The sequence below is a fragment of the Triticum aestivum genome, chromosome 3A, assembly GCF_018294505.1.
Source record: "Triticum aestivum cultivar Chinese Spring chromosome 3A, IWGSC CS RefSeq v2.1, whole genome shotgun sequence".
Lineage (NCBI taxonomy): Eukaryota > Viridiplantae > Streptophyta > Magnoliopsida > Poales > Poaceae > Triticum > Triticum aestivum.
The window spans coordinates 630,929,235-630,951,812 of NC_057800.1; positions in this window are offsets into that span (position 1 = coordinate 630,929,235).

Consider the following 22,578-nt stretch of genomic DNA (forward strand, 5'->3'; position numbering starts at 1 on the left):
AATATAGAAGCTAAATCCAACGGACTGAAAATTGCAACATAAAGTCTTCACATCCGAACAAAATGAACAAATGCATTCCTCTTGAAATGGTCACATATCCATAAATTGCGAAGCCACGTAGAATGAAGGTAGATAAATAAATCAACAAGGTATGGATCAAGAACGAATAATCGGTAAGAAATCCCAATCTCAAACCAATATCCGTGGAATAAGAACTAGAGCTACAAGAATTCCCACCTATGAAACTCCCGAACCTTTCCAGTTATGCAATCAGGTGTTGGGGATACAGGGGAAGCATAATATCTCACCCAAACTAGCAATTCCTACATCCAGTTGTATCCATCCTTCAACACATAACCAAGAAACCTTCGGAAACCATCTACCTCAACCTTCGAAAAGCATCCGTTATACAAGTTATGGCGATACTCCCGAACTCCCGCCCCTGTACTGGGTGGCGTCGAGGTTATCTCACCAACGAACTACATAAAAGAGATTTTCAATGTCGGCGAAATATCTCAGGTATTCCAGAATTTCAACAATAAAATTATGATGACAACACCTCAGAGCTCAACTCCCCGGGACACTTCCACTAAACCCCTGACAGGAGGCACCAAGACAATGTTCTCATCATAAAACCATCGGAACGATTCCAAGATACCCGCGTGATCCTAATTTTTTTTAGTGAAATTTGAGAAGAGAAGAGTCAAAACTCTACGTTAGGATGCCTTACCAGAGCAATGAGGAAACTGGGAAGTAAAAAGAATTCCTAAAATCTCCGATATATAATTCCTAATTGACTCAAAACATTTTTCTAGACACAACTCGGCTGCTAAAAACGATCAAGCAATGGGGCTCCTAAGGTTGGGGAAGGCTCTGATACCAACTTGTAACACCCTTGATGCGACTATATCTCCCACGTGTCGAGGCACGACTTAGAGGCATAATCGCATTGAAGGCATATGTCGCAAGTCAGGCAATCATCACAAACATCCCATGTAATATAGATAAATAAAAGGGATAACATAGTTGGCTTACACTCGCCACATCAATCAAGTACATAAATAACATACATCATCCAAACACTCATGGCCCGACTACGGCGCCAAAATGAAAGATAACCCAACAAGCGACATGGTCCCGATCACCCCCAACTGGGCACCACTACTAATCATCAGGAAAAGAAACATAGTAACGCTGAGAGTCCTCGTCGAACTCCCACTTGAGCTCGTACGCGTCACCTGGAGCGGAATCACCTGGACCTGCATCTGGTGTAATAGTAATCTGTGAGCCACAGGGACTCAGCAATCTCGCACCCTCGTGATCAAGACTATTTAAGCTTAATAGGTAGGGTAAGGTAAATGTATGTGGAGCTGCAGCAAGCGACTAGCATATATGGTGGCTACCTTATACGCAAACGAGAGCGAGAAGAGGAGGCAAAGCGCGAGCGAGAAACTAGAGAGCAACCTGCGCAAACATTACTCCAACATCGTGTCCACTTCCCGGACTCCGCCAAGAAGAGGCCATCACGGTAACACACATGGTTGATTCATTTTAATTAAGTTAAGGTTCAACTTATCTACAACCGGACATTAACAAATTCCCATCTGCCCATAACCACGGGCACGGTTTTCGAAAGTTCAAATCCCTGCCGGGGAGTCCCAACTTAGCCCATGAAAAGCTCTCACGGTCAACAAAGGAATAGACCTCCACCCGAGACATTCCGATCAGACTCGGTATCCCAGTACAACATGACATTTCGACAGGTTAAAACAAGACCAGTAACACCGCCCGAATGTGCCGACAAATCCCGATAGGAGATGCACATATCTTGTTCTCAGGGCACACTCAGATTGTCCAAACTTCCGGTAGGCCAGCCCAGAGTTGCCCCTGGTAGCCACTGGCGGCTGACGAGGTGGACCAACGCTCAGAGGAGCACTGGCCCGGGGGGGTTTAAATAAGATGACCCTTGGGCTCCGGAAACCCAAGGGAAAAAAGGCTAGGTGGCAAATGGTAAAACCAAGGTTGGGCATTGCTGGAAAAGCTTTAATCAAGGCGAACTATCAAGGGGTTTCCATTATAACCCAACCACGTAAGGAACGCAAAATCCGGGAACATAACACCGATATGACGGAAACTAGGGCGGCAAGAGTGGAACCAAACACTAGGCGAGAGGCCGAGCCTTCCACCCTTTACCAAGTATATAGATGCATTAAGATAACATGTCAATATAATGATATCCCAACAAGTAAATAAATGTTCCAATAAGGAACGGTCTCCAATCTTCACCTGCAACTAGCAACGCTATAAGAGGGGCTGAGCAAAGCGATAACATAGCCAATCAACGGTTTGCTAGGACATGGTGGGTTAGAGGTTTGACATGGCAATTTGGGAGGCTGACAAGCAAAAGGTAGGCATCGTAGCATTGGCATAGCAAAAGAGCGAGCAAACTAGCATAGCAAAGATAGTAGTGATATCGAGGGTATGATCATCTTGCCTGCACAGTTGTCAGAGTTGACTGGATCCTCAAAAGCAAACTCAATAGGCTCCTCGTTAGCGAACTCGTCTCACGGCTCTACCCAAACAAGACAAACAAGCAACAAGGACACAATCAACCACGTGCAAGGATCAATCAATAAGATGCAATGATGATATGCTATGCGGGATGCGATGCGGGATGCAAAATGCAAGATATGACAGGACATGCATGAACCTGGCCTCAACTTGGAAATCCAAGTGTGCCACTGGAAAGATGAGATGAAATCGCTTGAAAACGATATAAAGAAAGCCGGAATCGGAGTTACGGTTTGGAAATGGCAAGCGATTCAAAATTGGCACCGGTCTGCGATTTACAGCAAGTAGGCATCTAAATGCAATGCGATGAACATGCTACAGCACTCAAACATGGCAAAAAATACATGGCAGGGAAGCATTCAAGATTCTTAACAAAAGTCTAGCTCTGAGCTACGGCCAATTCATCCATGAGGAGGTTCAAACAAGCATGGCAAAAACGCAAATGGTAAACAGATCTCAGACTTAGTGAAATCAGCACTTGTCTGGAATTTCAGATCATATAGCCCTCTTCGGAGCACCAAAACAACATGCTACAGGACCTGAACATGGCAAAGAAAGACATGGCATGGAGCTACTCAACAAGCTTAACAAAAGTCCCTTAGTGACCTTGAGCCAAAAGGGATCAAAAAATATACTAACAAGCAGACGAACATAGCAAAACATAATCAGTTTTCAGACTTAGTGAAAACTGGGACATGCTGAAACATAACTCACAAAGGCATGTTTACGAGCTCGATGCACTCACTACGGTGCAAGTCATGGCAAGACAAGCATACATCCATTAACAAGGCACAAAATGCAAGCTAGACATGGCAAGAACAATGGCATAACATGCACGGATCAACTACAATAACATCGGCAAAATTGCAAACAAGTTGACAATCTGCCCAGATTCACAACGAAGCAAAAGTAGAGCTCGATTGACTCAAGCTTGGGTGCTCCATAAATGCAAACAAAGACATGGATGGGTAGAGCACTACAATATTAACAAAACTCCTTTACTGATCATCCTCAAAAGAGGCATGGATCACTAGGAAACAACACGAACATAAGGCACCATGAACTAAACAATCCCAGGACTTGGTGAAAATACTAAGTCCCTGAAAACAGATTTACCGAGTGCCTCACTTTGCAAGCTTGCACTAGTCACCACATACATCACAAAAATACATGTGTTGCACCTCTAGAAAGATGACAAAACCCTTAACAAAACATATGTAGATCCTCAGGTCATAACATGCACACAATAATCATGGCAAAAATGACAAATGCCTAAGATGGAGTAGCAAATCTGACAATTAACTCAAGTAGCCCTCTTCTAACAGCATTTCGGGCATCAAGATGAGCTCAAATGAAAATGATGCAATGGGATGAAATGATGTACTCTCAGAGATGAACATTTTGATATGCTATATGCATGAATCGGAGCTATGGATGCGGAGTTATAGCAGGTCAAAGATCGCAAAATAATTAGGGTTCGGAGGAAAAAGTCAACCCAATTTGAATCTAGATCTGAGATCTGCACGGGAACCGAGGATGGCCGGGGAGCTCGCCGGAGTTCGTCGCCGGACTTGGCGAGGCACGCCGGCCGGAGGAGAGGAGGATGCCGGGGCGGCGTGGTGTGGTGGCGGCGGAGGGTCTCGGCGGCGCGGGGCGACGAGGAGGGCCGGAGAAGGGCGGTGGCGGCGACCTGCGGCGGCGGGGTGGCGAAGACCGGCAATGGAGCGCGGCGGCACCGGCGGCCGGCCGCGAGGGAGAGGCGGCGCGGTGCGTGAAGGAGGCGGCGGGGCGACGTGGGCCTCGGGGGCCCGACCTGGGCCTCCCGGGCCGGCGGCGGCGACGAAGTGGGGCGGCGGCGCGGACCAGTGGGGAGGCAACACGTGGCGGCGGGGGGGGGGGGGGCAGGCCGGACGTGTCCGTCGGCGGATATTTGTCCGGCACGGCGCGGATCTGAGATTTAGGGTTTCGGGGAGAGGGGATCCGGGATATTTCGAGGGGGACCTATTTATAGGCATAGAGGGAGCTAGGAGAGTCCAAATGAGGTGCGGTTTTCGGCCACGCGATCATGATCGAACGCTCTAGATGATGGAGCAGAGTTTGGTGAGTTTTGGGCCAAATTGGAGGGGTGTTGGGCTGCAACACACACACGAGGCCTTTTCGGTCCCTCGGTTAACCGTTGGAGTATCAAACGAAGTCCAAATGATACGAAACTTGACAGGCGGTCTACCGGTAGTAAACCAAGGCCGCTTGGCAAGTCTCGGTCCAATCTGGAAATGTTTAATCCCCTCACACGAAAGAAAGCTAGAATTGGCCACCGAAGGAGAACGAAGCGCCGGAATACAAAACGGACAACAGGGAAAATGCTCGAATGCATGAGATGAACACATATACAAATGCAATGCACATGAAGACATGATATGAGATGCATGACAATGATAACAACACACGGAGACAAAGACCCGAACCCGAGGAAATAAATGTAACTTAACGCCGGAAACAGCAAGAGTTGGAGTACAAATTGGGAAAGTTATATCCGGGGCGTTGCAGAAAAGAGAGCCAAGTGAGTCAAGTTCTACCTCAACTTCTGGATCGTCAGTATCATCATCAAGCTCCATATTAATCCGGTCAGCCGTTTTCCGTTTGACGTCCGTTTTACGGCTTTGGTCTTTGGGCGGGATGGCTTGACCGCTTTATCTCCAGTTGGTTTTGCCGCTTTCTCTATGGTTTTCCTTTTCCAGAAGGGGTCATCACCCTACATATAAATAAGAAGGGTTACAGGTTGCATAAGTTAAAGATATTAGAGATGAAGAGGAAGTATAATGCTTACAGCAGGCGGTTTGTTCTTGGCATAGAAGGGACTCAGACCAGTTTGACTACAGATCAGTTATGACTCATTCAGAATCTTCTTTACACCTTCAGTGACTTCTTCCTCAGATAATTGGATGTTGCAATGGCTTTGAGGGTCGTCAACCTCACCGGTATATTCACACATTAAACCGGGACGCCGGCTTAGCGGCAAAATACTCCAGGATATCCAACAGCGCACAAAGTCCACGCATGTTAAACTGTTTGCCATGAAGGCCCGGAGTTTGGCGAGTTGAGGAGCGTATTTCGCCCTTTCTGAAGAGCTCAGGCGTTGAGGCATGGGGTGAGTATTGGATAGTCTGTGGTCACGAAAGCCGGGCAGGGGATTTTCGTCTTCAGGGAAGTGTCTCTGCAATAAAACCATGTTTGGTTCCATTCCTTTGGGTGGCTATGATGTTTGGCATGAGGAAATTCAACTTCTTTCCGCTTTTGAATCGAGACACCACCAAGTTCTGTGTTCGGGCCATTTACAAACTCTGTGCGCCGGTTTAAGTGAAAGAAATCCCGGAACAGTTCTGCAGTTGGTTCTTCTTGTAAATATACTTCACAGAAGACCTGGAAGTTGCAAAAGTTGGAAACCGAGTTGGGACCAATATCTTGTGGATGAAGTTGGAAACTGGCAAGCACATCTCGATAAAACTTTGACCCTGGCGGTTTGAAGCCACGGCCTATATGATCAACAAAGACCACCACCTCGCCCTGCCTTGGGGTTGGAGGATTTTCTGTTCCTAGAACTCGCCATTTGATCTCAGTTTTCTTAGGCAGGGAGCCGATGCTAACCATCTCATTCAACTGAGTCTCAGTAACCCGGGAACGAGCCCAGTTGCAGGCAGTGAATTGTTTGGCCATTGCGAAGCAAACAAGCTAAAAATGAAAGGCCAGTTTATAAATTATGCATGATTATATGCAAGAGATACGGGAGTAAGAAACATACTGGTATGTGAAATGGTATAAACCGGAGACTAATGCAATCAGAGAAAAAGGTAATACTAGCACAGGATTACTCAGACACTGGTAAACCGGAGTATAATTATGAAGGTAAAATGCTCCTCCGGTTTATCAGAGGGCTAATGGCATAGACTGCTTATACAAGGTTAAACCGCCTATATTGGTGCAAGGAGAAACGGATCTCACAGGAACATAGAAAAAGATCTCACAGTGACATATAAAATTTTCGGATCTAAGATAAGACAGAAAAGCAAAAATAATTGGATCTAGAAGGGGTGCAGAACTGAAGCAATTTATGAAGGACTAGATCAGTTCTTTGCGCATAAAGATTTGTGATGACAAAGGTAGGTTAGCTACGCCAAGGGATACGTCAAAGCACGAAGTGTCCATCTACATACTAAAGGCAGAACAGGGAAGAACAGCACTGAAGCACTGATGAACTTCGGAAGAACTGCAAAAAATGTCGAAACCCTAGAACAGATCTTTGGCGAAAAAAGCAAGAGAACTTACCGGAGCTGGTGAGGAAGCGGAAAGACGCCGTAGTATTCTGGTGCGTTCAGGGTGATGCAGCGGCCAGGGTCGGAACAGAGGCGACGGTCGATGGTGGCGGCGGAGCTCCAGAGGCTGAGCAGCGCAAGGAGGACGACGCGAAGAGGCACGAGGGGGAAAAGGTGAAAATGACCCCTCGGTCCTATTTATAAAGGCAAGGGATAAGTGTCAGGCACGAAAATCGAGGGGCCCAAAAATTGGAAGTAAGGCGGAGCTATCGCCTCGATTGTCGGAGACCCATTAATGAAGATGTGTCATACACAGTTTTTAAACAGGTGACATCACGACGGTTTACCACGATCCGAGAAGATGATGTCACGGCGGTTTACTAAATTATGAGAAGATGTTGAAGACGAAGTTTTCACTAAGGATTGACATGAACCTGTTCAAATCAATCTGGGGCCTAATGTTGGGGATATTACTACTGGGCGTAAACCGGCCAGGAAAGGCCGGGTTAACTTCATCTGTAGTTGATTATTCTTGAAGCCCATGTAGACAGAAGAGGAAAGGTCCAGGGACAAGAACCGGTTTAAGGCCCATAGTCGTGAACCGGCAATTGTATGAAACTTGTATTGTATGATAGAAAGAGTGGAGACCAAACCTGACACGTTTATGAGCCGGTCTCGGGACTCTGTAAACCGACGGGCGCCGCCCATGTATATAAGGGGACGACCTGGCAGCGGTTCAGGACAACAGACAGCAACTTGAGAGCCAGACAAAGCGGATTCGCTCCCTGGCCTTCGAAACCCTAGCAATACCAATCACAACTAGACGTAGGCTTTTACCTTCCTCGAAGGGGCCGAACTAGTATAAAATTTCCCGTGTCCCTTTGTCCGGTTTAACCCCTTAAAGCTAACCCGTAGCGATGGCTCCACGACTAAGTCCTTTCACAAGGACATATGCCGTGACAAACCCACGACACTATGCTTCCAAATTTTTTGAGCGATGCTTGTCTTGTGCTAACTCTCACGTGCACATACATATCATGATGGATGATGTGTACATTTACCACACACACAATTTCTTTGGTTTGTGTATTTGTTGTTTAGGTACCCATGCTTACTTGTCAACCTCACAATCCCATGAGTTAACAAAACGAGATCTAGAGAGAAATGATGACTTGGGATCCCATGGATTGTCTTCCCCACCGCTCTGTTCGTGTAAAGACTTCGCGCATTTCTTCTACATGGCCCTCACACAGTTATGGGTTATTCTACATTACATATTATTTGCCCATATTGCCATGCTCACTATGCTTGATATGATAATTCATATGCCTTTGTCATGCATTTGTGACCCATGCTTTGCATTACACATGATGACTGATTCTAGTACTTGTATGTGTATTTGCAATCTTGGTGGAGATATCGCTTGTTATTGCCATGTTCCACTTATGAGCCATTCCTATGATGATACTATGATCTCACTTTGTGTTCGTACTTGCGATATGTCATGTGCATTATCTATGCCTACTATTTGCTCACATGACATGATTGCCATGATTTCCTCTAGTGTGATGCATCTTCGCTCCACTAGTTTGCACGACATGATCAATTGCTATGTTGCATCACCTATGATTCATACTTGCTCATTTCATGCGGTTGATAGCTCCTATTGCCATGCTTTGCACATGATTGTTATTGCTTCTTGTCATATCTCTCCATATGTTTCCTCTCTCATGTTAGATGATTTGCCATGTATTGAGTGCAACAATGCCTTTAGTCTTGATAATGAGATTGCACCCACAACATTCTCGCATATATTTGGAGATTTTGACATATTTCTTGTGAAGCATGCTTGCCTTACTTATTTGCACCATATACCTAGTGCCATGAATATCGCCATTGTTGCATCATATTATTCACGCACTTGTGATTCTAATGGTTATGCAAAAGATGAGAACCATCATGATGGATAATGTGTTTATCTACCATGCGTATACGTTCTTTGTTTTGTTTTGTGAATGTGTAGGAAACATGGACTTCGTGTCGACTTCCACTTCACGTGAGTTGACCATTCGAGCTCTTGAGAGCGAGCCACCTTCTACCATGACGCTTCTACATCATACTTGCTTGTGCTTCGGCATTGTGAGGGACGCACGAGGACATGCCTTCAAGGTGATATCCTTCTCTTTTGAGAATCCCCAAACCATGAGCATGAATATTGTCGATCATACTTCATGTGTTGCTTGCACCATTTGCACGCATGTTCGAGATATTGCTTACACTCATGATTTCCGCATTGCCATGCCTCATGACATATATACCTTGTGTGTTGCATCCAATTCTTGGATTACTCGCTCCTATTACATGTGTGGTTGCAACAAATGTAATTTCTTCACATATGCCATGTCCCATTGCATGTCACATTATTGACATGATTGCCTCACACATGATGAACAATTTCTCTTTCTATTGTGTTGAGTGCCATACTATACTCACTACACCCTATGCACGTTATGCTTGGATTGTCTTGCACTTGACCCATGTGTTTAGACACTTTATTCTATTTGATGTTGTAAACGACTCTTATGCCTACTATCGACCATTTTTTGAGCGCTTTATGCATGTTTTGTTGGGGAACGTAGTAATTTCAAAAATTTCCTACGCACACGCAAGATCATGGTGATGCATAGCAATGAGAGGGGAGAGTGTTGTCTACGTACCCTCGTAGACCGAAAGCGGAAGCTTTAGCACAACGCGGTTGATGTAGTCGTACGTCTTCACGGCCCGACCGATCAAGCACCGAAACTACGGCACCTCCGAGTTCTAGCACACGTTCAGCTCGATGATGATCCCCGGACTCCGATCCAGCAGAATGTCGGGGAAGAGTTCCGTCAGCACGACGGCGTGGTGATGATCTTGATGTTCTACTGTCGCAGGGCTTCGCCTAAGCACCACTACAATATTATCGAGGACTATGGTACAGGGGGGCACCGCACACGGCTAAGAGATCAATGATCAATTGTTGTGTCCATGGGGTGCCCCCTGCCCCCGTATATAAAGGAGCAAGGCGGGAGGCGGCAGGCCTAGGCGGAGGGCGCACCAAGGGGGGAGTCCTACTCCCACCGGGAGTAGGGCTCCTCCTTTCCTTGTTGGAGTAGGAGAGAAGGAAATAGGAGGAGAGGAAGAAGGAAAAGGGGGCTGCACCCCTTGTCCAATTCGGACCAGAGGGGGGGCGCGCGCCTCCTTCCTTTTGGCCTCTCTCCTCTATTCCTGTATGGCCCAAAAAGGCCCATATACTCCCCGGCGAATTCCCGTAACTCTCCGGTACTCCGATAAATACCCGAATCACTCGGAACATTTCTGATGTCCGAATATAGTCATCCAATATATCGATCTTCACGTCTCGACCATTTCGAGACTCCTCGTCATGTCCCCGATCTCATCCGGGACTCTGAACTCCTTCGGTACATCAAAACTCATAAACTCATAATATAACTGTCATCGAAACTTTAAGCGTGCGAACCCTACGGGTTCGAGAACAATGTAGACATGACCGAGACACGTCTCCGGTCAATAACAAATAGCGGAAGCTGGATGCTCATATGGGCTCCCACATATTCTACGAAGATCTTTATCGGTCAAACTACATAACAACATACGTTGTTCCCTTTGTCATCGGTATGTAACTTGCCCGAGATTCGATCGTCGGTATCTTAATACCTAGTTTAATATCGTTACTGGCAAGTCTCTTTACTCGTTCCGTAATACATCATCCCGCAACTAACTCATTAGTTGCAATGCTTGCAAGGCTTATAGTGATGTGCATTACCGAGTGGGCCCAGAGATACCTCTCCGACAATCGGAGTGACAAATCCTAATCTCGAAATACGCCAACCCAACAACTACCTTTGGAGACACCTGTAGAGCACCTTTATAATCACCCAGTCACGTTGTGACGTTTGGTCACACACAAAGTGGTCCTCTGGTAAACGGGAGTTGCATAATCTCATAGTCATAGGAACATGTATAAGTCATGAAGAAAGCAATAGCAACAAACTAAACGATCAAGTGCTATGCTAACGGAATGGGTCAAGTCAATCACATCATTATCCTAATGATGTGATCCCGTTAATCAAATGACAACTCATGTCTATGGTTAGGAAACATAACCATCTTTGATCAACGAGCTAGTCAAGTAGAGGCATACTAGTGACACTCTATTTGTCTATGTATTCACACATGTATTATGTCTCCGGTTAATACAATTCTAGCATGAATAATAAACATTTATCATGAAATAAGGAAATAAATAATAACTTTATTATTGCCTCCAGGGCATATTTCCTTCAGTCTCCCACTTGCACTAGAGTCAATAATCTAGTTCACATCGCCATGTGATTTAACATCAATAGTTCACATCACCATGTGATCAACACCCATAGTTCACATCGTCATGTGACCAACACCCAAAGGGTTTACTAGATTCAATAATCTAGTTCACATCGCTATGTGATTAACGCCCAAAGAGTACTAAGGTGTGATCATGTTTTGCTTGTGAGAGAAGTTAATCAACGGGTCTGCCACATTCAGATCCGTAAGTATTTTGCAAATTTCTATGTCAATAATGCTCTGCACTGCGCTACTCTAGCTAATTGCTCCCACTTTCAATATGTATCCAGATTGAGACTTTTAGTCATCTGGATCAGTGTCAAAACTTGCATCGACGTAACCTTTTACGACGAACCTTTTGTCACCTCCATAATCGAGAAACATATCCTTATTCCACTAAGGATAATTTTGACCAATGTCCTCTGATCTACTCCTAGATCACTATTGTACTCCCTTGCCAAACTCAGTGTAGGGTATACAATAGATCTGGTACACAGCATGGCATACTTTATAGAACCTATGGCTGAGGCATAGGGAATGACTTTCATTCTGTCTCTATCTTCTGCTGTGGTCGGGTTTTGAGGCTTACTCAACTTCACACCTTTGTAACACAGGCAAGAACTCCTTCTTTGACTGTTCCATTTTGAACTACTTCAAAATCTTGTCAAGGTATGTACTCATTGAAAACTTATCAAGCGTCTTGATCTATCTCTATAGATCTTGTTGCTCAATATGTAAGCAGCTTCACCGAGGTCTTTCTTTGAAAAACTCCTTTCAAACACTCCTTTATGCTTTGCAGAATAATTCTACATTATTTCTGATCAACAATATGTCATACACATATACTTATCAGAAATGTTGTAGTGCTCCCACTCACTTTCTTGTAAATATAGGCTTCACCGCAAGTCTGTATAAAACTATATGCATAAAACTATATGCTTTGATTAACTTATCACAGTGTATATTCCAACTCCGAGATGGTTGCACCAGTCCATAGATGGATCACTGGAGCTTGCATATTTTGTTAGTACCTTTAGGATTGACAAAACCTTCTGGTTGCATCATATACAACTCTTCTTTAATAAATCCATTAAGGAATGCAATTTTGTTTATCCATTTGCCAGATTTCATAAAATGCGGCAATTGCTAACATGATTCGGACAGACTTAAGCATAGATACGAGTGAGAAACTCTCATCGTAGTCAACACATTAAACTTGTCGAAAACCTTTTGCGACAATTCTAGCTTTGTAGATAGTAACACTACTATCAGCGTCCGTCTTCCTCTTGAAGATCCATTTAATCTCAATGACTCGCCGATCATTGGGCAAGTCAATCAAAGTCCATACTTTGTTCTCATACATGGATCTCATCTCAGATTTCATGACCTCAAACCATTTCGCGGAATCTGGGCTCATCATCGCTTCCTCATAGCTCGCAAGTTCGTCATGGTCTAGTAACATGACTTCCAGAACAGGATTACCGTACCACTCTGGTGTGGATCTCACTCTGGTTTACCTACTAGGTTCGGTAGTAACTTGATCTGAAGTTTACATGATCATCATCATTAGCTTCCTCACTAATTGGTGTAGTAGTCACAGGAACAGATTTCTATGATGAACTACTTTCCAATAAGGGAGCAGGTACAGTTACCTCATCAAGTTCTACTTTTCTCCCACTCACTTCTTTCGAGAGAAACTCCTTCTCTAGAAAGGATCCATTCTCAGTAATGAATATCTTCCCTTCGGATTTGTGATAGAAGGTGTACCCAACATTTTCTTTTTGGGTATCCTATGAAGACGCACTTCTCTGATTTGGGTTTTAGCTTATCAGGTTGAAACTTTTTCACATAAGCATTGCAACCTCAAACTTTAAGAAACGATAGCTTAGGTTTCTTGCCAAACCATAGTTCATACGGTGTCGTCTCAATGGATTTAGATGGTGCCCTATTTAACATGAATGTAGCTGTCTCTAATGGATAACCTCAAAACTATAGTGGTTAATCGGTAAGAAACATCATAGATTGCACCATATCCAATAATAGTACGGTTATGACGTTCGGACACACCATTATGCTGTGGTGTTCCAGGTGGCACGATTTTGTGAAACTATTCCACATTGTTTTAATTGAAGACCAAACTCGTAACTCAAATATTTGTCTCTGCGGTCAGATCGTAGAAACTTTATTTTCTTGTCACGATGATTTTCCACTTCACTCTGAAGTTTTTGAACTTTTCAAATGTTTCAGACTTATGTTTCATCAAGTAGATATACCCATATCTTCTCAAATCATCTGTGAAGTTCAGAAAATAACGATACCCGCCGCGAGCCTCAACATTCATCGGACTGCATACATGAGTATGTATTATTTCCAATAAGTCAGTTGCTTGCTCCATTATTCCGGAGAACGGACTCTTGGTCATCTTGCCCATGAGGCACGGTTCACAAGCATCAACTGATTCATAATCAAGTGATTCCAAAAGCCCATCAGCATGGATTTTCTTCATGCGCTTTACACCAATATGACCTAAACGGCAGTGCCACAAATAAGTTGCACTATCATTATTAACTTTGCATCTTTTGGCTTCAATATTATGAGAATGTGTATCACCACAATCGAGATCCAACAAACCATTTTCATTGGGTGTAGGACCATAGAAGGTTTTATTCATGTAAACAGAACAACAATTTATTCTCTTACTTAAATGAATAACCGTATTGCAATAAACATGATCAAATCATATTCATGCTCAAAGCAAACACCAAATAACACTTATTTAGGTTCAACACTAATTCCGAAAGTATAGGGAGTGTGTGATGATGATCATATCAATCTTGGAACCACTTCCAACACACATCGTCACTTCACCCTTAACTAGTCTCTGTTCATTCTGCAACTCCCGTTTCGAGTTACTACTCTTAGCAACTGAACCAGTATCAAATACCGAGGGGTTGCTATGAACACTAGTAAAGTATACATCAATAACATGTATATCAAATATACCTTTGTTCAATTTGCCATCCTTCTTATCCGCCAAATATTTGGGGCAATTCCGTTTCCAGTGACCAGTTCCTTTGCAGTAGAAGCACTCAGTCTCATGCTTAGGTCCAGACTTGGGCTTCTTCACTTGAGCAGCAACTCGCTTGCCGTTCTTCTTGAAGTTCCCCTTCTTCCCTTTTCCCTTTTCTTGAAACTAGTGGTCTTGTTAACTATCAACACTTGATGGTTTTCTTGATTTCTACCTTCGTCGATTTCAGCATCACGAAGAGCTTGGGAATGGTTTCCGTTATCCCTTGCATATTATAGTTCATCACAAAGCTCAACTAACTTGGTGATGGTGACTAGGGAATTCTGTCAATCACTATCTTATCTGGAAGATTAACTCCCACTTGATTCAAGCGTTTGCAGTACCCAGACAATCTGAGCACAGGCTCACTACTTGAGCTATTCTCCTCCATCTTTTAGCTATAGAACTTGTTGGAGATTTCATATCTCTCAACTCAGGTATTTTCTTAAAATATTAACTTCAACTCCTCGAACATCTCATATGGTCCATGACGTTCAAAACATCTTTGAAGTCCCGATTCTAAGCCGTTAAGCATGGTGAACTAAACTATCAAGTAGTCATCATACTGAGCTAGCTAAAACGTTCATGACGTCTGCATGTGCTCCTGCAATAGGTCTGTCACCTAGCGGTGCATTAGGAACATAATTCTTCTGTGCGGCAATGAGGATAAACCTCAGATCACGGATCCAATCCGCATCATTGTTACTAACATCTTTCAACTTAGTTTTCTCTAGGAACATATCAAAAATAAAACAGGGGAGCTAAACGCGAGCTAATGATCTACAACATAGATATGCTAATACTACCAGGACTAAGTTCATGATAAATTTAAGTTCAATTAATCATATTACTTAAGAACTCCCACTTAGAAAGACATCCCTCTAATCTTCTAAGTGATCACGTGATCCAAATCAACTAAACCATAACTGATCATCACGTGAAATGGAGTAGCTTTCATTGGTGAATATCAATATGTTGATCATATGTACAATATGATTCACGCTCGACCTTTCGGTCTCACTGTTCCGAGGCCATATCTGCATATGCTAGGCTCGTCAAGTTTAACCTGAGTATTTTGCGTGTGCAAAAATGGCTTGCACCCGTTGTAGATGGACGTAGAGCTTATCACACCCGATCATCACGTGGTGTCTGGGCACGATGAACTTTCGCAATGGTGCATACTCAGGGAGAACACTTTTATCTTGAAATTTAGTGAGAGATCATCTTATAATGCCACCGTCAATCAAAGCTAGATAAGATGCATAAAAGATAAACATCACATGCAATCAATATAAGTGATATGATATGGCCATCATCATCTTGTGCTTGTGATCTCCATCTCCGAAGCACCGTCATGATCACCATCGTCACCGGCGCGACACCTTGATCACCATCGTAGCATTGTTGTCGTCTCGCCAATCTTATGCTTCCACGACTATCGCTACCGCTTAGTGATAAAGTAAAGCATTACAACGCAATTGCATTGCATACAATAAAGCGACAACCATATGGCTCCTGCCAGTTGCCAATAACTCAGTTACAAAACATGATCATCTCATACAATAAAATTTAGCATCATGTCTTGACCATATCACATCAAAACATGCCCTGCAAAAACAAGTTAGACGTCCTCTACTTTGTTGTTGCAAGTTTTACGTGGCTGCTACGGGCTTAGCAAGAACCGTTCTTACCTACGCATCAAAACCACAACGATAGTTTGTCAAGTTGGTGATGTTTTAACCTTCGCAAGGACCGGGCGTAGCCACACTTGGTTCAACTAAAGTTGGAGAAACTGACACCCGTCAGCCACCTGTGTGCAAAGCACGTCGGTAGAACCAGTCTCGCGTAAGCGTACGCGTAATGTTGGTCCGGGCCGCTTCATCCAACAATACCGCCGAACCAAAGTATGACATGCTGGTAAGCAGTATGACTTATATCACCCACAACTCACTTGTGTTCTACTCGTGCACAACATCAACGCATAAAACCTAGGCTCGGATACCACTGTTGGGGAACGTGGTAATTTCAAAATTTTCCTATGCACACGCAAGATCATGGTGATGCATAACAATGAAAGGGGAGAGTGTTGTCTACGTACCCTCGTAGACCGAAAGCGGAAGCGTTAGCACAACGCGGTTGATGTAGTCGTACGTCTTCACGGCCCGACCGATCAAGCACCGAAACTACGGCACCTCCGAGTTCTAGCACATGTTCAGCTCGATGACGATCCCCGGACTCCGATCCAGCAGAATGTCAGGGAAGAGTTCCGTCAGCACGACGGCGTGGTGACGATCTTGATGTTCTACTGTCGCAGGGCTTCGCCTAAGCACCACTACAATATTATCGAGGACTATGGTGGAGGGGGGCACCGCACACGGCTAAGAGATCAATGATCAATTGTTGTGTCCATGGGGTGCCCCCTGCCCCCGTATATAAAGGAGCAAGGGGGGAGGCGGCCAGCCTAGGAGGAGGGCGCACCAAGGGGGGAGTCCTACTCCCACCGGGAGTAGGACTCCTCCTTTCCTTGTTGGAGTAGGAGAGAAGGAAAGAGGAGGAGAGGAAGAAGGAAAAGGGGGCTGCACCCCTTGTCCAATTCGGACCAGAGGGGGGCCGCGCGCCTCCTTCCTTTTGGCCTCTCTCCTCTATTCCCGTATGGCCCAATAAGGCCCATATACTCTCCGGCGAATTCCCGTAACTCTCCAGTACTCCGATAAATACCCGAATCACTCGGAACCTTTCCGATGTCCGAATATAGTCGTCCAATATATCGATCTTTACGTCTCGACCATTTCGAGACTCCTCATCATGTCCTCGATCTCATCCGGGACTCTGAACTCCTTCGGTACATCAAAACTCATAAACTCATAATATAACTATCATCGAAACTTTAACCGTGCGGACCCTACGGGTTCGAGAACAATGTAGACATGACCGAGACACGTCTCCGGTCAATAACCAATAGTGGAACCTGGATGCTCATATTGGCTCCCACATATTCTACGAAGATCTTTATCAGTCGAACCGCATAACAACATACGTTGTTCTCTTTGTCATCGGTATGTTACTTTCCCGAGATTCGATCGTCGGTAGCTTAATACCTAGTTCAATATTGTTACCGGCAAGTCTCTTTACTCGTTCCGCAATACATCATCTTGCAACTAACTCATTAGTTGCAATGCTTGCAAGGCTTATAGTGATGTTCATTACCGAGTGGGCCCAGAGATACCTCTCCGACAATCGGAGTGACAAATCCTAATCTCGAAATACGCCAACCCAACAACTACCTTTGGAGACACCTGTAGAGAACCTTTATAAACACCCAGTTACGTTGTGATGTTTGGTAGCACACAAAGTGGTCCTCTGGTAAACGGGAGTTGCATAATCTCATAGTCATAGGAACATGTATAAGTCATGAAGAAAGCAATAGCAACAAACTAAATGATCAAGTGCTATGCTAACGGAATGGGTCAAGTCAATCACATCATTCTCCTAATGATGTGATCCCGTTAATCAAATGACAACTCATGTCTATGGTTAGGAAACATAACCATCTTTGATCAACGAGCTAGTCAAGTAGAGGCATACTAGTGACACTCTGTTTGTCTATGTATTCACACATGTATTATGTTTTCGGTTAATACAATTCTAGCATGAATAATAAACATTTATCATGAAATAAGGAAATAAATAATAACTTTATTATTGCCTCTAGGGCATATTTCCTTCATGTTTGCTTTGATCTTGAGGTAGATGCTTGTTCTCTTGTCAAACATATTAACATCTCTACCTCCCATTTGCATGATTGTTTCCATGATGTCCATGATTGTGCTCAATTCATATGCTTCAATGACATGCCACAATCCTTTGTTACACCATATAGTATGCTTGATAACAACACTTGTTAGGTGAATCGCCTCTTGAATGATTGGTTTTGCACTAATGCTAACGACATTTGTTTTTCCAAGTGTTTGTTGTCCATGCTCCTTTTGAAGGAACCACACGTCGGTGCGACATTGGAGAGTGCCCATTTCAAGCTTCAAGATGATGAGTACTTGGTTAACGTCCTCTACAACACGGAGATGCCATCTCTTTCCCATGGTGACTTGGTTTTCAATCCAAGGTCGGATCTTTCCCAAGTGGGAGGGGATGATGGATGACCCACAAGTATAGGGGATCTATCGTAGTCCTTTCGATAAGTAAGAGTGTCGAACCCAATGAGGAGCAGAAGGAAATGATAAGCGGTTTTCAGCAAGGTATTCTCTGCAAGTACTGAAATAAGTGGTAACAGATAGTTTTGTGATAAGATAATTTGTAACGAGCAACAAGTAACAAAAGTAAATAAAGTGCAGCAAGGTGGCCCAATCCTTTTTGTAGCAAAGGACAAGCCTGGACAAACTCTTATATAAGGAAAAGCGCTCCCGAGTACACATGGGAATATCGTCAAGCTAGTTTTCATCATGTTCATATGATTCGCGTTCGGTACTTTGATAATTTGACATGTGGGTGGACCGGTGCTTGGGTTCTGTTCTTACTTGAACAAGCATCCCACTTATGATTAACCTCTATTGCAAGCATCCGCAACTACAACAAAAGTATTAAGGTAAACCTAACCATAGCATGAGACATGTGGATCCAAATCAGCCCCTTACGAAGCAACGCATAAACTAGGGTTTAAGCTTCTGTCACTCAAGCAACCCATCATCTACTTATTACTTCCCAATGCCTTCCTCTAGGCCCAAATAATGGTGAAGTGTTATGTAGTCGACGTTCACATAACACCACTAGAGGCTAGTGTCGGTGTTCTGGGAACGGGGGTCCCCAGACTTGCCTGCCTGCGGCGTGGCTCAAAGGGGGGCCCAGCACGGCCCATCTTCATCAACACAGACCCAAGACCCTCACGAGGGGCCAAGCCTCGCGGGGTGGACGACACAGAGCTTCCTCAGTCACGGCCTCATCAGGCTGGCTCGCGAGGAGGCGAAGAGATCAAGGCGGGGTACCTCACGAGGTGCCCGTGACGCAAGCCATGACGACCAAAGGCGCCAGGCGGGTGCCAGCCCGCGTAGTGTCGTCCTTTCCTCTTCGGTGCAAAGGGAGCAAGCGCAGCCGCGGAGTACCGAGGCATCAGGCAAAGGTTGCCATTTCGGTGCAACAAGACCCAAGACCAGGATGACTACAAGACGGAGGTCATTGTGGAGCCCAAGACGGCGTCACCACCAGAGCTTTGTGCAGGCGAAGACTACTTTTGTCAGGATAGCTAGTACTAGCTGCCCCCCTTCAAATTAGCCGCCATTGTTGGCTCCCTTCTTGCTCGATATTTGGGAAGAGGACCAGGGCCTCTATAAATGGGACCAGCCACCCACAGGGCAAAGGGGGCAGAGAGGAAAAAGAGAGAGGGAAAAAAGGAGAGAGCAGAGAGAGAGAGAGAAGGGTGATTGAACTCCTCACAGTAGTTCATCGCCCCAGCCAAGAACAGACCCTCACGAGGCTGTTCTTCCTTGTATTGTTCCTCATCATCAGCCCAAGAGGCAATCCACCACACCACACACTGGAGTAGGGTATTACACCACAACGGTGGCCCGAACCAGTATAAACCCTGTGTCTCTTGTGTTGTTCCTTCCATAGCTTAGATCTTAGCGAGGCGGAGGGGTGCAGGTAGGTAGGAGGCGAAATCTCCGTGCGCACCCCAGTGTTCAAACCTCAAGGGTCTGCCGGAACCCGAAATCCGACATTTGGCGCGCTAGGTAGGGGTGCGCCGGAATCCACCTTCTACCGCTTCGTGCCCCGTCGCGTCATCATCAACATGTCCGGCGACCAGGCGGGCAACCCAGATCCATGGGCGGCGTGGCCCGCCAGCGCAGAGCCGCTCGCCTCGGGCGGCCCCATGCCCCAGGCAGCCCGCGGTCCGCAGGGCGCTGCGGGCCGCGGGTGACGGGGACAGGCTTCGACAGCTCTCACACCACGGCAGGCGCGGTCGACAGCAAGGGCCTCCAATCACGCCGCGACCATGACACCGTACACCCGCCGGGAGCAGGCGAACTCAAGGGCCGCGCTCATAGTGGCCCGAGGGCTGCTGCAGTGCAGGCTGCTGGAGGGCGGCCGCGACGTGCTGCTGGAGCGGGTGGCAGAGCTCCTGGGCTTCGCCGCCTCGAGGGCTCACCCCTTCTGCACCCAGCTCCCATCTCAAGCCCAGGGCAGCCTGCGCGGGGGCTCCGCGCGCGCCCGCGGGCTCCAAGGCTACTCCAATGCTAGCAAAGCTGTCAGCACCGGACCGGCAGCGGCGCTGCCCCCGCTCCCGGTCCGTGAAGAAGAAGGACTGGACGCGACCCGCGGCCCCAGTGGACAGCCGCGCTGCCACCCCACGGTGGGCGCGTCAGGCAGGACCGTGTGGCACGCGGAGCACTACGGTGTGGCCTTCGGGATGACGGCGCCAGAGGAATACGTGCCCCTCATGATGGACCAAGGACACCCTCACGAGAGCGAACAAGGCTCGCTCCTCAGCCCAAGCTGGGGGGACGAGGCACCAGAAGCTGAGCCTTTCCAGGAGCCCCAGGACAGTCCCACTGGCCACGCTGGAGGCAACGATTATCCGGTACCGCTAATTCTTTAGGAGTAGGCATACGCTAACCATGGATCGTAGGAGGTGCAGGTCGCCACAGCGAGCAGCTGCCCCGCTCCCACAGTCTCCTACCCCTCAGGAGGAGGCGCAGGGGGCTGCAGGAGAGGGGCCGAGATCCGACATCACCACCGCGGCATTCGGAGCAAGGTGTTCTCAGGAGGTAGGCCCTCTGCTGGGGAGGTGCCTCAGGGCCTGCCCCTGGCGGAGGACCCGTGGTCGTTGGGGGAACCGCTGGCGACCGTTCTACCCCATCGGCGGCGTCCTGGTTTCCGGTCGTCGTTGATGGCACTAGAGTGTGGCGCAAGGCGGGGCCCTCATCTGGCGATATGAAGCAAGGCCAGTACCTGTGAAGAAGGCCTAGTGCCTGTGAAGCTCGCCGCCCCGTGACACTCTCACGTAATAATGAGTGGGGCTGTACACGCCCCGGAGTCTCAGGGGTGCCGGCCTCAGGCCCTGGGGCTCCCTCCCATGCCTAGTGGCAGCACTTAGCTCCGCGCTGGTGAGAAGACGTCCAAGACTAGATTAGGTGCCGGACGTGGCCTTTTGTCTGCTTTCGTTGCTTTTCCCTTTGGTTGTCGCTTTCCCCCGCTGGATTCAAGTTGGATTCGAATTTGAGATTTGCGTGTGTTGGGGGAAGGGGTGCTTAGTCTCGTTCGAGCAATTTCTCACGTTTTGGTTACCACTTCGCCTCAGCTGCCTCCCCTCGTGAGCCCCTCGCAAGCCGGGTCAGGCCTAGCTTGCGCGCAGCCCAGACAGTCGCCGCCGCGTCCTCTCAGGAGGGTGTTTAACTGCAGGTCCTACGGATCCAATCAGGGAACACACGGGACACCACAACCTCCCACGGGCTACCTCAGGGCCAGCATGGGACAAAGGTAAACTAGCCGACCAGCGCGTCGCTTAAGCCAACCACTTGGCGCGGGCGCATGGGCAATGTAGCATCTACTAATACGATGAACACAAGTTTTACATGAGGGGCTCCCCCTCCAAAATGCTCTCACAGCCATCAGGCCAAAACCTGAGTTCTATTCATGCAGGATAAGGAAGCAGGAACGATGCACAATCAGTCGGATAAATCCCCCAATGCGTCCTCAAGAGCACCACCCGAGCCGTTGCTGGCGTTGCTGAACTCGCCATCGCTGTCCGCGTCGCCGCCAGCAGCATCAGGGCCGTTCGCCACACCGCCCTCGTCGGCAGCTACGATCACGCTGTCGTTGTCTGAAGCAAAGGCCCTGATAAGAGCATCCACATTGTCTTCCACCCAGTGCGCCAGGTCGCCTCGGACGGCCTGGGGGACTGGGGCGATGGCGGTGTTGAAATCGAAGTGGGGATCCATGTTCTGGAGATGGCTGAAGACGCGAGGAAAGGCACGCCCGAGCAGGGCGCGGCTCCTCTCCTCCACCAACCTGTCAGCCCTGACCGACCGCGCCTCCAGCTGCGTCACCATGTCAGTGAAGAACTAAAGATTGCCAGCGTAGTTGACTGCATGCGGCTCGCCAATAGCCGCCTCACAGATGTTGCCCAAGGCTGTGTTGGCTCTCTCCCGGAGCGTGGTGAGCATGGGGCCGTGCTCATGCTCCAGGATCCGCCACTGACGTATCTCATCCGCATTCTGGCGCGCGACGGCCTCA